Source organism: Camellia sinensis, unplaced genomic scaffold (assembly GCF_055761805.1).
Source record: "Camellia sinensis isolate YWXY unplaced genomic scaffold, ASM5576180v1 Unanchor1, whole genome shotgun sequence".
Lineage (NCBI taxonomy): Eukaryota > Viridiplantae > Streptophyta > Magnoliopsida > Ericales > Theaceae > Camellia > Camellia sinensis.
This window is the reverse complement of record NW_028128987.1, coordinates 34,513,731-34,530,266: the sequence shown is the minus strand read 5'-3', so window position 1 is coordinate 34,530,266 and position 16,536 is coordinate 34,513,731.

The window sequence follows — 16,536 nt, the reverse complement described above, 5'->3', positions numbered from 1 at the left end:
ACTATACCTTAACGATCTATTTGGAAATTAAATAAAAAAGGAAGTTTAATAGAAAAGAAAATTGAATAAAAATGGAAGTAGAATAAAAATAAAAATGGGAGTTGCAGAAAATTAAAAATGGCAATTCATTCAAGAAAACACTATACCTTAACGATCTATTTGGAAATTAAATAAAAAAGGAAGTTTAATAGAAAAGTAAATTGAATAAAAATGGTAGTTGAATAAAAACAAAAATGAAAGTTACATAAAATTAAAAATGGAAGTTCAATCCAGAAACCACTATACCTTAACGATATATTTGGAAATTAAATAAAAAAGGAAGTTTAATAGGAAAGTAAATTGAATGAAAATTGAAGTAGAATAAAAATAAAAATGAAAGTTGCATAAAATTAAAAATGGAAGTTCAATCCAGAAACCACTATACCTTAACGATCTATTTGGAAATTAAATAAAAAAGAAAGTTTAATAGGAAAGTAAATTGAATTAAAATTGAAGTAGAATAAAAATAAAAATGAAAGTTGCATAAAATGAAAAATGGAAGTTCAATCCAAAAACCACTATACCTTAACGATCTATTTGGAAATTAAATAAAAAAGGAAGTTGAGTAGAAAAGAAACTTGAATAAAAAGGAAGTTAAATAAAAATAAAACTGAAAGTTGCAGAAATGTAAAAATGGAAGTCCATTCAAGAAACCACTATACCTTTACGATCTATGTAGAAATTAAATAAAAAAGGGTGTTTAATAGAAAAGTAAATTGAATAAAAATGAAAGTTGAATAAAAATAAAAAGGAAAGTTGCATAAAATAAAAAGTGGAAGTTCAATCCAGAAACCACTATACCTATAGCGATCCCGGTATTCCCTGCTATTGTTTAACCGTAATCCGGACTCGGTTCCGTGGATTCGTTGTTGTTTTATTCTCATTTCTATCCCTTACTCTTTGTGTTAGAGTTTTGGGTTGTGTTGGGCAAGTTGGGAATAAGTTGGTTGTGTTTTAAAACTTAGAATTTTTGCCCAGGTTTTGGTCTCTACGCTCGAGCGTCGATTTGACGCTCGAGCGGGTTTTTGTTGTTGCCTTTCCGCTCGAGCGGCAGATTGGACGCTCGAGCGTGAAGTTCCTCCTCTCAGCATTTTCGTCGTCTGCAGAAAATTCTGGGAGAGTGCATCCGGCGCTCGAGCGGATATTTGGACGCTCGAGCGTGAACCTGTGTCTGACGCTCGAGCGGGGTGTTGTACGCTCGAGCGGACCTGTTTTATATCAGTTCGTGAAATCACCTTTTTTGTTCACTTTTCAACATCCTTTCTCTCTCTTACTTTTCCAAAAAGCTATTTTGAGAGGTCCTCTCACAAAAAACCCTAACTTCTCTCTTAGATTTGATCTAGTAGAAGTTGTTTTCTCACCTTGGGCCTTTACAAAAGTTGTGTTGATCGTCGAGGGCTACCTTTTAATCTGAAAATTTCGGGATTTGGAGCACTTCCGTTTCTTCACCTCCTTCGTTGGGTCCCATTATTTGAGGTAGGGATAACCTACTCCATCTTATAAACTTTGTCTTTGAATTTTAGCATTTTGATATGTTGGGGGTTGTTGGGTAATTTTGAGAAAGTTTGGGCCTTTGTGTAATTTTACAATAGTTGGGTTTTTAAATATATAAACCTATATGCATGTTAGGCATAGAGAAATGAGATTAATGTTAGGACATTGATGAAAATGGGACCTTAAGGGTTGTAATGTTAATTATGGGAAATGCTCTAATTATATTGTTTGATTAATTGGGTTAATTAATCGTGAGAAGTGAGATTTTGAAATAGGAATGTTGAGAGTGGGAATGTATGGGGTTAAAGGGTGTAGTTGAATTATTTATCACTCACCGAAATGAAATGTTGATTGAATATCCATTTGTGCACTTATTTCCTGTTTAGAAATAATTGCTTTGGGCTACCGGTGGAGGGTAGTGATGATTGTTGTAGACAATGCATGATGATTAGGCAAACTAAAACTAATCAATTGGATGTGTCATAGAGTATGACGGTTGATAGAATACATTAACTTTATGTATCTGTGGATTGTGCATGTGACCAATGTGTTTATATGCATTATGTGTAGACGGTTGATAGAATACATTAACTTTATGTATCTGTGGATTGTGCATGTGACCAATGTGTTTATATGCATTATGTGTAGACGGTTGATAGAATACATTAATTTTATGTATTGATTGATTGCATATGTGATTCTGTGTTTATATGCATTACTTGTGTATGGGAGGAGATGGGAGATGTACTCCACGGTTTAGGGGAAGATGGGGGATGTACCTCTAAACCGGTTAATGGTTTAGGGGAAGATGGGGGATGTACCTCTAAACCGGTTATTGGAATATTGATACAGCTCATATGCTTATCTTTGTGAAGTATAGATACAGCTCATATGCTTATCTTTGTGAAGTATAGATACAGCTCATATGCTTGTCTAGTGAAGTGTAGATATAGCTCATACGCTTATCTGTGGTAATATTGATATAGCTCATATGCTTATCTGTTGAAGTAGTGATATAGCTCATATGTTTATCTATTGAAAAGGTTGTTTGATTTGATATAACGCTAAAATGTATATCATCATCGTTTGCGAAGTATGGAAGTAATTTATGTGTTATTGATACAACACCAAAATGTGTATCCACCTTGGATTTCGAAAGTGTTCTAGTGATGAACTATAGTCTCATCAAATGTTTTGGCCAGAGTACTGAGCCTTGTTTTCAAACTCAAAGTTGAATAAGAAATGGAAAGTGAATTGTAACATAGACTTGGCTGTCATGGAATTGTAATAAGATGAAAATGGAAGTGTAAGTATTGACCACCTATCAGTTGCTAATCGTTTAGGCATTGTTCATAGTTGGTTTAGTATATTTCTGCTGGGCTGTGGCTCACCCTATATGGGAACATCATTTTCAGGTACAGGTAGCATGCCACCTCTGAGGACTTAGCTTGGGAGGCTAGAGGCAGACATCCCTTTGTCGCTTTATTCTTTCTTGATTGTATTTCATATAGATTTGAGCCTAAGACTTAATGTGTATTTAAGCTAGCACTCTCTTTTGTAACCAAGTGTTAACTTGGAAAGCTGTAAGCCCGTAAGGCATTTGCTTCTGTTGTAACCATGTAATACTTTTGTAATGAAATACTCTGATAAATAGATGAATAGATGAATGTGGATAATTATGTATCAATGCATGTCTCTATATCTGGATGGGTTTAATGTTGTTATTTTGAGGGCGTTACAATACCCGAACGATCTATTTGAAAATTAAATAAAAAAGGAAGTTTAATAGAAAAGTAAATTGACAAAAAATGGAAGTAGAATAAAAATAAAAATGAAAGATACGTAAAATTAAAAATGGAAGTTCAATCCAGAAACCACTATACCTTAACGATCTATTTGGAAATTAAATAAAAAAGGAAGTTTAATAGAAAAGTAAATTGAATAAAAATGGAAGTTGAATGAAAATAAAAAGTAAAGTTGCAGAAAATTAAATATGAAAGTTCAATCCAGAAGCCACTATACCTTAACGATCTACTTGGAAATTAAATAAAAAAGAAAGTTTAATAGAAAAGTAAATTGAATAAAAATGGAAGTTGAATAAAAATAAAAATGAAAGTTGCATAAAATTAAAAATGGAAGTTCAATTCAAAAACCACTATACCTTAACGATCTCTTTGGAAATTAAATAAAAAAGGAAGTTGAGTAGAAAAGAAACTTGAATAAAAAGGAAGTTAAATAAAAATAAAACTGAAAGTTGCAGAAATGTAAAAATGGAAGTCCATTCAAGAAACCACTATACCTTAACGATCTATGTGGAAATTAAATAAAAAAGGGTGTTTAATAGAAAAGTAAATTGAATAAAAATGAAAGTTGAATAAAAATAAAAAGGAAAGTTGCATAAAATAAAAAGTGGAAGTTCAATCCAGAAACCACTATACCCGAACGATCTATTTGAAAATTAAATAAAAAAGGAAGTTTAATAGAAAAGTAAATTGACAAAAAATGGAAGTAGAATAAAAATAAAAATGAAAGTTGCATAAAATTAAAAATGGAAGTTCCATCCAGAAACCACCATACCTTAACGATCTATTTGGAAATTAAATAAAAAAGAAAGTTTAATAGGAAAGTAAATTGAATTAAAACTGAAGTAGAATAAAAATAAAAATGAAAGTTGCATAAAATGAAAAATGGAAGTTCAATCCAAAAACCACTATACCTTAGCGATCTATTTGGAAATTAAATAAAAAAGGAAGTTGAGTAGAAAAGAAACTTGAATAAAAAAGGAAGTTAAATTAAAATAAAAATGGAAGTTGCAGAAAATTAAAAATGAAAGTTCATTCCAGAAACCACTATACTTTAACGATCCACTTGGAAATTAAATAAAAAAGGAAGTTTAATAGGAAAGTAAATTGAATTAAAATTGAAGTAGAATAAAAATAAAAATGAAAGTTGCATAAAATTAAAAATGGAAGTTCAATCCAGAAACCACTATACCTTAACGATCTATTTGGAAATTAAATAAAAAGAAAGTTTAATAGGAAAGTAAATTGAATTAAAATTGAAGTAGAATAAAAATAAAAATGAAAGTTGCATAAAATGAAAAATGGAAGTTCAATCCAAAAACCACTATACCTTAACGATCTATTTGGAAATTAAATAAAAAAGGAAGTTGAGTAGAAAAGAAACTTGAATAAAAAGGCAGTTAAATAAAAATAAAACTGAAAGTTGCAGAAATGTAAAAATGGAAGTCCATTCAAGAAACCACTATACCTTAACGATCTATGTGGAAATTAAATAAAAAAGGGTGTTTAATAGAAAAGTAAATTGAATAAAAATGAAAGTTGAATAAAAATAAAAAGGAAAGTTGCATAAAATAAAAAGTGGAAGTTCAATCCAGAAACCACTATACCCGAACGATCTATTTGAAAATTAAATAAAAAAGGAAGTTTAATAGAAAAGTAAATTGACAAAAAATGGAAGTAGAATAAAAATAAAAATGAAAGATACGTAAAATTAAAAATGGAAGTTCAATCCAGAAACCACTATACCTTAACGATCTATTTGGAAATTAAATAAAAAAGGAAGTTTAATAGAAAAGTAAATTGAATAAAAATGGAAGTTGAATAAAAATAAAAAGTAAAGTTGCAGAAAATTAAATATGAAAGTTCAATCCAGAAGCCACTATACCTTAACGATCTACTTGGAAATTAAATAAAAAAGAAAGTTTAATAGAAAAGTAAATTGAATAAAAATGGATGTTGAATAAAAATAAAAATGAAAGTTGCATAAAATTAAAAATGGAAGTTCAATCCAAAAACCAGTATACCTTAACGATCTATCTGGAAATTAAATAAAAAAGGAAGTTGAGTAGAAAAGAAACATGAATGAAAAAGGAAGTTAAATAAATATAAAAATGGAAGTTGTAGAAAATTAAAAATGGAAGTTCATTCAAGAAACCACTATACCTTAACGATCTTTTTGGAAATTAAATAAAAAAGGATGTTTAATAGAAAAGTAAATTGAATAAAAATAGAAGTAGAATAAAAATAAAAAGGAAAGTTGCATAAAATAAAAAGGGGAAGTTCAATCCAGAAACCACTATACCTTAACGATCTGTTTGCAAATTAAATAAAAAAGGAAGTTGAGTAGAAAAGAAACATGAATGAAAAAGGAAGCTAAATAAAAATAAAAATGGAAGTTGCAGAAAATTAAAAATGGAAGTTCATTCAAGAAACCGCTATACCTTAACAATCTATTTTGAAATTAAATAAAAAAGGATGTTTAATAGAAAAGTAAATTGAATAAAAATGGAAGTAGAATAAAAATAAAAAGGAAAGTTGCATAAAATTAAAAGTGGAAGTTCAATCTAGAAAGCACTATACCTTAACGATCTATTTGGAAATTAAATAAAAAAGGAAGTTTAATAGAAAAGAAAATTGAATAAAAATGGAAGTAGAATAAAAATAAAAATGGGAGTTGCAGAAAATTAAAAATGGCAATTCATTCAAGAAAACACTATACCTTAACGATCTATTTGGAAATTAAATAAAAAAGGAAGTTTAATAGAAAAGTAAATTGAATAAAAATGGTAGTTGAATAAAAATAAAAATGAAAGTTACATAAAATTAAAAATGGAAGTTCAATCCAGAAACGACTATACCTTAACGATCTATTTGGAAATTAAATAAAAAAGGAAGTTTAATAGGAAAGTAAATTGAATTAAAATTGAAGTAGAATAAAAATAAAAATGAAAGTTGCATAAAATTAAAAATGGAAGTTCAATCCAGAAACTACTATACCTTAACGATCTATTTGGAAATTAAATAAAAAAGAAAGTTTAATAGGAAAGTAAATTGAATTAAAATTGAAGTAGAATAAAAATAAAAATGAAAGTTGCATAAAATGAAAAATGGAAGTTCAATCCAAAAACCACTATACCTTAACGATCTATTTGGAAATTAAATAAAAAAGGAAGTTGAGTAGAAAAGAAACTTGAATAAAAAGGAAGTTAAATAAAAATAAAACTGAAAGTTGCAGAAATGTAAAAATGGAAGTCCATTCAAGAAACCACTATACCTTAACGATCTATGTGGAAATTAAATAAAAAAGGGTGTTTAATAGAAAAGTAAATTGAATAAAAATGAAAGTTGAATAAAAATAAAAAGGAAAGTTGCATAAAATAAAAAGTGGAAGTTCAATCCAGAAACCACTATACCCGAACGATCTATTTGAAAATTAAATAAAAAAGGAAGTTTAATAGAAAAGTAAATTGACAAAAAATGGAAGTAGAATAAAAATAAAAATGAAAGTTGCATAAAATTAAAAATGGAAGTTCAATCCAGAAACCACTATACCTTAACGATCTATTTAGAAATTAAATAAAAAAGGAAGTTTAATAGGAAAGTAAATTGAATTAAAATTGAAGTAGAATAAAAATAAAAATGAAAGTTGCATAAAATGAAAAATGGAAGTTCAATCCAAAAACCACTATACCTTAACGATCTATTTGGAAATTAAATAAAAAAAGGAAGTTGAGTAGAAAAGAAACTTGAATAAAAAAGGAAGTTAAATTAAAATAAAAATGGAAGTTGCAGAAAATTAAAAATGGAAGTTCATTCCAGAAACCACTATACTTTAACGATCTACTTGGAAATTAAATAAAAAAGGAAGTTTAATAGAAAAGTAAATTGAATAAAAATGGAAGTTGAACAAAAATAAAAATGAAAGTTGCAGAAAATTAAATATGGAAGTTCAATCCAGAAACCACTATACCTTAACGATCTATTTGGAAATTAAATAAAAAAGGAAGTTTAATAGAAAAGTAAATTGAATAAAAATGGAAGTTGAATAAAATAAAAATGAAAGTTGCATAAAATAAAAAATGGAAGTTCAATCCGAAAACCACTTTACCTTAACCATCTATTTGGAAATTAAATAAAAAAGGAAGTTGAGTAGAAAAGAAACTTGAATAGAAAAGGAAGTTAAATAAAAATAAAGTTGGAAGTTCATTCTAGAAACCACTATACCTTAACGATCTATATGGAAATTAAATAAAAAAGGAAGTTTAATAGAAAAGTAAATTGACTAAACATGGAATTAGAATAAAAATAAAAATGAAAGTTGCATAAAATTAAAAATAGAAGTTCAATCCAGAAACCACTACACCTTAACGATCTATTTGGAAATTAAATAAAAAAGAAAGTTTAAAAGAAAAGTAAATTGAATAAAAATGGAAGTTGATTAAAAATGAAAATGGAAGTTGCATAAAATTAAAAATGGAAGTTCAATCCAAAAACCACTACACCTTAACGATCTATTTAGAAATTAAATAAAAAATGAAGTTGAGTAGAAAAGAAACTTGAATAAAAAAGAAAATTAAATAAAAATAAAACTGGAAGTTGCAGAAAATTAAAAATGGAAGTTCATTCAAGAAACCACTATACCTCAACGATCTATTTGGAAATTAAATAAAAAAGGATGTTTAATAGAAAAGTAAATTGAATAAAAATAAAAATGAAAGTTGCATAAAATAAAAAGTAGAAGTTCAATCCAGAAACCACTATACCTTAACGATCTGTTTGCAAATTAAATAAAAAAGAAAGTTTAATAGAAAAGTAAATTGAACAAAAATGGAAGTTAAATAAGAATAAAAATGAAAGTTGGAGAAAATTAAATATGGAAATTCAATCCAGAATCGACTATGCCTTAACAATCTATTTGGAAATTAAATAAAAAAGGAAGTTTTATAGAAAAGTAAATTGAATAAATATGGAAGTTGAATAAAAATAAAAATGAAAGTTGCATAAAATTAAAAATGGATGTTCATTCCAAAAACCACTATACCTTAACGATCTATTTGGAAATTAAATAAAAAAGGAAGTTGAGTAGAAAAGAAACCTGAATAAAAAAGGATGTTAAATAAAAATAAAAATGGAAGTTGCAGAAAATTAAAAGTGGAAGTTCATTCCAGATACCACTATACTTTAACGATCTATTTGGAAATTAAATAAAAAAGGAAGTTTATTAAAAAAGTAAATTGAATGAAAATGGAAGTAGAATATAAATAAAAATGAAAGTTGCATAAAATTAAAAATGAAAGTTCAATCCAGAAACCACTATACCTTAACGATCTATTTGGAAATTAAATAAAAAAGGAAGTTTAATAGAAAAGTAAATTGAGTAAAAATGGAAGTAGAATATAAATAAAAATGAAAGTTGCAGAAAATTAAATATGGAAGTTCAATCCAGAAACCACTTTACCTTAGCGATATATTTGGAAATTAAATAAAAAATGAAGTTTAATAGAAAACTAAATTGAATAAAATAAAAATGAAAGTTGCATAAAATTAAAAATAGAAGTTCAATCCAAAAACCACTTTACCTTAACCATCTATTTGGAAATTAAATAAAAAAGGAAGTTGAGTAGAAAAGAAACTTGAATAGAAAAGGAAGTTAAATAAAAATAAAATGGGAAGTTCATTCAAGAAACCACTATACCTTAACGATCTATATGGAAATTAAATAAAAAAGGAAGTTTAATAGAAAAGTAAATTGACTAAAAATGGAATTATAATAAAAAGAAAAATGAAAGTTGCATAAAATTAAAAATAGAAGTTCAATCCAGAAACCACTACACCTTAATGATCTATTTGGAAATTAAATAAAAAAGGAAGTTTAAAAGAAAAGTAAATTGAATAAAAAAGGAAGTTGATTAAAAATAAAAATGAAAGTTGCATAAAATTAAAAATGGAAGTTCAATCCAAAAACCACTACACCTTAACGATCTATTTGAAAATTAAATAAAAAAGGAAGTTGAGTAGGAAAGAAACTTGAATAAAAAAGAAAGTTAAATAAAAATAAAACTGGAAGTGGCAGAAAATTAAAAATGGAAGTTCATTCAAAAAACCACTATACCTTAACGATCTGTTTGGAAATTAAATAAAAAAGGATGTTTGATTATAGCGATCCCGGTTGTCCCTTTACTGTTCTGTTGTATTCCGGACTCGGTTCCGTGAAGTTGGTAGTGGTATCTATCTTGTTGTTGTCCATTAATTCCACTTGATTGAGTTTTAGGATGTTTTGAGCAGGGTTGTTACAGGTTGGTTAGGCCTTGGTTTGAATTCCTTCTTGTTCAGTTTTTAGGCGATCCGCTCGAGCGGGTCTCCTTGCGCTCGAGCGGGGAGTGCACTCCTCCGATATTTCGTGTTCCTGCAAAACTTCTGCAAATGTGATTTTTACGCTCGAGCGGGTTTGTTTACGCTCGAGCAGTGGCGCTCGAGCGGGTTTGGTGGCGCTCAAGCGGGTAGTACTTTCTGGGTATAAGTTCTGGGAGGTGGAAATCTACGCTCGAGCGGACTGGTTTTCGCGCTCGAGCGGAAGTGCTTTATTCTTGTGTCTTAGCGCTCGAGCGGGTCTTATTGCGCTCGAGCGTGTTCAGATTTTTGTTCTTGGCGCTCGAGCGTTGTGTTCTCCGCTCGAGCGGGTCATACGTATATGAGTTATCCGCTGGGTGATTTTAAATCACTTTTTACTTTTCTTCCTCTCTCTTACTTTTTCTAAAAACCACTTTTGAGAGCCTCTCTCTCTAGAAACTCCCTTCTCTCTAGGGTTTGATCTAGTTAGAGTGTCCTCCTTCTCTTCGGCCTTTGTTAAAGTCGTGTTGATCGTCGAGGGCGTCGTTTTGATCCGAAAATCTTGGGCTTTGGAGCATTTTGGTTTTAGTCTCTTTTCCATCTGAGCTCTAACTTCGAGGTAGGGATAACCTACTCCTTACTATGAGCTTTGTCTTTAAATTTTTGCATTTTGATATGTTGGGGGTTGTTGGGTAATTTCGGGAGAGTTTGGGCCTTTGTGTAATTTTACAAAAGTTGGGGTTTTTATTTATATAAAACCTAAATGCATGTTTGGCATGGAAAAGTGGAATTAATGTTGAAACATTAATGAAAATAGAACCTAAGGGTTGTAATGTTAATTATGGAAAATGCCCTAATTACATTGGTTAATTAATTTGTAGAATTAATTATGGGAAATGAGGAATTGATTTGAAAATGTGGAAATTGGAAAGGGAAGAGGTTAAAGGGTGTAGTTGGATCATTTATCACTCACCTAGTTGAAATGTTGATTATATATCCATTGTTGTATTTATTTTCTGTATAGAAATAACTGCTTTGGGCTATCGGTGGAGGATAGTCTTGATTGTTGTAGACAATGCATGATGATTAGGCAAACGGGAACTAATCACTGGAATGTGTCGTTGAGTATGACTGTTGAAAGAATACATTAAGTTTATGTGTTGTGTGATGATGTGTATAATTATTGTTTATATGCATTGTGTTGTGTTGGAGGAGATAGGGGATGTACTCCACGGTTTAGGGGAAGATAGGGGATGGACCTCTAAACCGGATGTTGTTGGGAGGAGATAGGGGATGGACTCCATAGATAGAGCTCATATGCTTATCTATTAATGTGTTGACAGAGCTCATATGCTTGTCATTGGAAGTGTGATAGTGCTCTTATGCATATCTATGGAAGTGATGATATAGCTAGTATGCTTATCTGTTGGTGTGTGATATAGCTAGTATGCTTATCTGTTATGAAATGGGAAAGTGTTGATGAGTTGTTTGGCCAGGTTCTGAGCCATGGTTATAAGTTGAGAAATTAAAAGAAATTGGAAAAATGGATTGTAACATGGACTTGTATGTCATAAAACTGTAAAGTGTGATAAGAGAAAGTATCAGTGTTGGCCATCTATCAACTGCTAATCTTTTAGTCATTGTTCATATTTGGTTTAGTGTATTTCTACTGGGCTGTGGCTCACCCTATATGGGAATATCATTTTCAGGTACAGGTAGTATGCCACCTCCAAGGACGTAGCTTGGGAGGCTAGAGGCGGGCGGACTTTTGTTGTTATTTCTTTGATGTATTACATGTATATTCAAGCCAAGGGCTTAATGTGTAAATGAGTTAGCACTCTTTTGTTGTAACCAAGTGTTAACTTGGAAAGCTGTAAGCCTTTAGGGCATTTGCTTTTATTGTTAACATGTAATACTTTTGGTAATGAAACTCTGATGAATAGAAGAAAGTGGAACTTTTATATATCAATGCATGTCTATATTGATGGGTTAATGCTATTATTTTGAGGGCGTTACAACTTGGTATCAGAGCGTACCGGGTTCGAATACTTTGGGTATGTGGGAAGTGATTAGTATCACAATGGGTTTGTCTCGCTTGATAGAGACTTAGATGTAGTGTTATATGCTATGTGCTTAATTGATAACATGCTTATGTGTTTATATGGGTATGGGATTTAATTTCTAGGATGTTGATTGGATCCTTGGGTTTCTGGGAGTCTTGTTGGAAAGGCACTTGATCAACGCCGTTTTTAACCGGAACTCTAGTAACGCCTCGGGACTATCATTATCCGGAAATGAAATTCGTAAGTGCTTATGTGTTTATGTGCTTACGTGGAGTGAATTACAGTTGTCCATGCATTAGGACGTGAGTGTTTAGTTTTGGCACATTTGTGAATGTGCTAACGTTCTGTATTACCTTTATTAGGATGTCAGGACGTGGAAGAGGTGCTAGGCGTGGTAGGCCTGCGAGGCAGGAAGTGCCGTTACCGGAGGAGCTTCTGGCAGTGCAGGAGGGAGTTGGTCAGGCCAATGTGGCTGAGCCAGCGGGTCAGCAGGCTATGAGTGCCTTGGCCCGAGAGATAGCAGGAGCTTTGGATATTCTCAGAGCAGGGAATCAGGCAGCTGAGGCAGGGCCTTCTTTCTTGAAGAGGGAGTTCTTCCGTTCTAATCCGGACGAGTTTGTTGGAGACCCTAAGGAACCACTGAAGGCTGACGAGTGGCTAGAACAGATGAGTAAGATGTTCAAGATGCTTGGCATCGAGGACAGAGCATTAAAAGTGACCTTGGCATCTTTCCAGCTGAAGGGAGATGCAGGTCAATGGTGGAAATACGAGAAGGCTCGTGTTGGTGGTACATGGGAGGCGTTTGTGAATGCTTTCCAGGAGAGGTTCTTATTTGCAGTTGCTAGGGAGAAGTTGAGGGATTAGTTTTGCTGGCTTAATCAGCAAGGTATGTCTGTGGCAGAGTTTGAGGCCACTTTTACTAGTTTGTCCAGGTTTGCACCTGAGTTGGTGGCGTCCGAAGAACGCCGTTGCTATGAGTTTGAACGGAAGTTGAGGCGGGGCCTCAAGCTGAGGGTTGGTGGGTCTTACATCCGAGAGTATAGACACTTAGTGGATGCTGCAGCTCATATGGAGCTTATGATGTAGGAGGAAGACGAGGAGAAGCATAGAGGCTCCAAGCAGGGCCAGGAGGGTCAGGATGATGGTAGGAGACAGAGGGGTTATAACCCTCAGCAGTCTCAGGGTGGAGTTGCTAGATCAACCTTTCCGGTGCCGAGTGCAGGCTCGGGGAGAGGTAGTCAGGGAGGCTTGACTTGTTTTGCGTGTGGCCAGCTGGGTCACAAGTCTTCGGTTTGCCCGTAGAAGGGCGGAGGTCAGAGAGCTACTTCTTCTTCAGCTAGACCCAGAGTCAGAGTTTGGGCAGGGGGCAGCCCTTGTCTTGCTATCAGTGTGGTCAGCCTGGGCACTTGAAGAGGTATTGCCCGCAGTTGAGTGCTACTTCAGGAGCGTCTGGTTCTAGGCAGACGCAGAGTTATCAGCCAGCTCAGTCTGTGCAGGCCTCGAGGGCCAATCTGGGAGCTTCGTCATCTCAATCAGTGTAGCAGTCGTATGCTCCGAGGGGTGAGCAGGTGGATTAGGGGCCCACGGGGCGCGTGTATGCTGTTACCGCGCAGGATCTAGTACCGGCTCCATCAGTAGTGAGAGGTACTTTTCTGTTTTGCAACTCGGTTGCTAATGTGTTGATTGACACGGGTGCATTTCATTCTTTTGTATCTGCTGCATTTGCATCTGTTTTGGAATTGGAGTTGGCACAGTTAGCATCTCTTATTTGTGTGGTATCGCCTATTGGTGGTGAGTTGGTCTTGAAACAAGGTGTTAGAGGTTGTGATATAGAGGTCGCCGACCATAGGCTTCCTTTTCCTTTTGTAGTTATGCCCATGAAGGGTTTTGATATTATTTTGGGTATGGACTGGCTATCGTCATACCGGGCTGTTATCGATTGCTACCGCTAGAGGGTCACGTTATGCACCCTGAGCGGGGAGTGGTTCCATTTCTTGGGAGACCAGGTTGGTAGTGTTTTGCCACCGGGGTATGATTCGCGAGGGCGGAGTGAGCTTAGTGGTCTACTTGCTAGCTTTGAGAGTGGTGAGTGTGATGAGACCCAGCTTGTGTTGCCGAGGGTGGTTTGTGAGTATTCGGATGTCTTTCCCGAGGGCCTTGTTAGTTTGCCACCTCACCGAGAGATAGAGTTCTCTATTGATCTAGTGCCCGGCACGGCGCCGATTTCTATGGCACCTTACCGTTTTGCCCCAGCAGAGTTGGTTGAGTTGAAAGTTTAGCTCCAGGAATTGCTAGATAAGGGTTTTGTTCGCCCTAGTGTTTCGCCGTGGGGAGCACCGGCCCTCTTTGTTAAAAAGAAAGATGGTGCCTTGAGATTGTGTATCGACTACCGGAAGTTGAATCGGGCTACGGTCAAGAATAAGTACCCTATGCCCCGAATAGATGATCTGTTTGACCAGTTGAAGGGTTCCCGTTGTTTCTCTAAGATAGACTTGAGATCGGGTTACCACCAGTTGAGGGTCAGGGAGGAGGATATTCCTAAGACGGCATTCTGTACGCGGTATGGCCATTATGAGTTTTTGGTGATGCCATTTGGGCTTACCAATGCACCGACAGTCTTTATGGACTTGATGAACCAGATCTTCCGGGAATTCTTGGATCGATTTGTAGTCGTTTTCGTGGACGACATTCTTATCTATTCGCCTTCAGAGGAAGAGCACGAGGAACACTTGAGAGTGGTGCTTGAGTTGCTTAGAGCCCATAGGCTGTATGCCAAGTTTGGGAAGTGTGAGTTCTGGCTGAGGGAAGTCAAATTCTTAGGCCATGTAGTATCCGGGAAAGGGGTGTCCGTTGATGCATCCAAGGTTGAGGCAGTGCAGGATTGGGCACAGCCTAAGAGTGTGTTTGAGATCCGCAGTTTTCTGGGATTAGCTGGGTATTACCGTTGGTTTGTGAAAGATTTCTCCAGGCTAGCTTCGCCGTTGACTAGATTGACTCAGAAGGGAGTCAAATTTGTGTGGAGTGAGACTTGTGAAAAGTCGTTCCAAGAGTTGAAGGTTAGATTGACCACCGCTCCGGTTTTGATTATTCCGGAGAGAGGGTTGGGTTACGCGGTTTATTGTGATGCCTCACGAGAGGGTTTGGGTTGTGTGTTGATGCAAGAGGGGAAAGTGGTAGCTTATGGCTCACGTCAGTTGAAAATTCACGAGAAGAATTACCCTGCACACGACTTAGAGTTAGCGGCAGTGATCTTTGCCTTGAAGATTTGGAGGCGCTACCTTTACGGTGAGAGGTTCGAGGTGTTCTCGGACCACAAGAGTTTGAAGTATCTGTTTACGCAGAGAGACTTGAATTTGAGGTAGAGGAGATGGATGGAGTTCATTGAGGACTATGATTTCGAGTTGCACTATCACCCGGGGAAGGCCAATGTTGTGGCCGATGCCCTTAGTAGGAAATCCATTAGTGATGTAGCTTGTATAGCCATCCGGGAATAGGGGATGTTGGGTGCACTTGGCGAGTTTGATTTGCATTTGGGCGAATCTGTTGAGGCTGCGGCCTTGTTTTCTGTTGTTGCACAGCCTACACTTGTGACTAGAGTGTTAGAGGCACAGAGAGGTGACCTTGGGGTAGAATCCCTCCGAGAGAAGATCTCAAATGGTAAGGGGGAGAAGGGTTTGACGATGTATCCCGACCTAAGCGTGAGATACCGAGACCGTCTGTGTGTGTCGGAGTCTTGCCGAGAGGAAGTACTCCGAGAGTTCCATCATTCACGCCTTGCGGTGCATCCGGGAGGCACTAAGATGTATCGGGATTTGGGTCGCCAGTTTTGGTGGCGGGGTATGAAGAGAGATGTGGCAGCTTTCGTGTCTAAGTGCCTTACTTGCTAGCAAGTAAAGGCCGAGCATCAGAGGCCAGCGGGTTTGTTGCAACCCTTGCCTATTGCCGAGTGGAAGTGGGAGCATGTCACTATGGACTTCGTTGTAGGTCTTCCGAGGACTCAGCGGGGCAGTGATGCTATTTGGGTGGTTGTAGACCAGTTGACTAAGTCAGTGCACTTCATTCCCATGCGTGTGAGAGATTCGGTAGATCATCTCGCCGACTTGTATATTCAGGACATAGTGAGATTGCACGGGGTCCCAGTGACGATCGTCTCAGATAGAGATCCTCGTTTTACTGCTAGGTTGTGGCAGAGTTTGCAGAGTGCCATGGGTACTAAGTTGACCTTTAGTACGGCTTATCATCCTCAGACTAATGGGCAGTCTGAGTGTACTATTCAGATCCTTGAGGATATGCTTTGGGGTTGTGTCCTTGACTTTAGTGGGACGTGGGAGAGGCACTTACCGTTGGTGGAGTTTGCCTACAACAACAATTTTTAGTCTAGCATCGGTATGGCACCGTTTGAGGCCTTGTATGGCCGACCGTGTAGGTCTCCAGTTTGTTGGGCCGAGGTGGGTGATGCACCTTTGTTGGGTCCGGAGTTGGTTAGAGAGACGACGGAGAAAGTTGAGCTTATCCGTAGGAGGCTTGTTACAGCCCAGAGTCGTTAGAAATCTTATGCTGGCCGTAGGAGGAGGCCTTTGGCGTTTGAGATAGGTGATCATGTCTTCCTGAAGATATCACCTAGACGGGGATTGATGAGGTTTGGGAAGAGTGGAAAGTTATCCCCTCGATTTATTGGGCCTTTTGAGATCCTTGAGAGGATTGGCGAGGTTGCTTATCGTTTGGCTTTGCCACCACAGTTGTCTGGGGTTCATGACGTCTTTCATGTTAGTATGCTTCGGAAGTATGAGCCGGATCCATCCCATGTG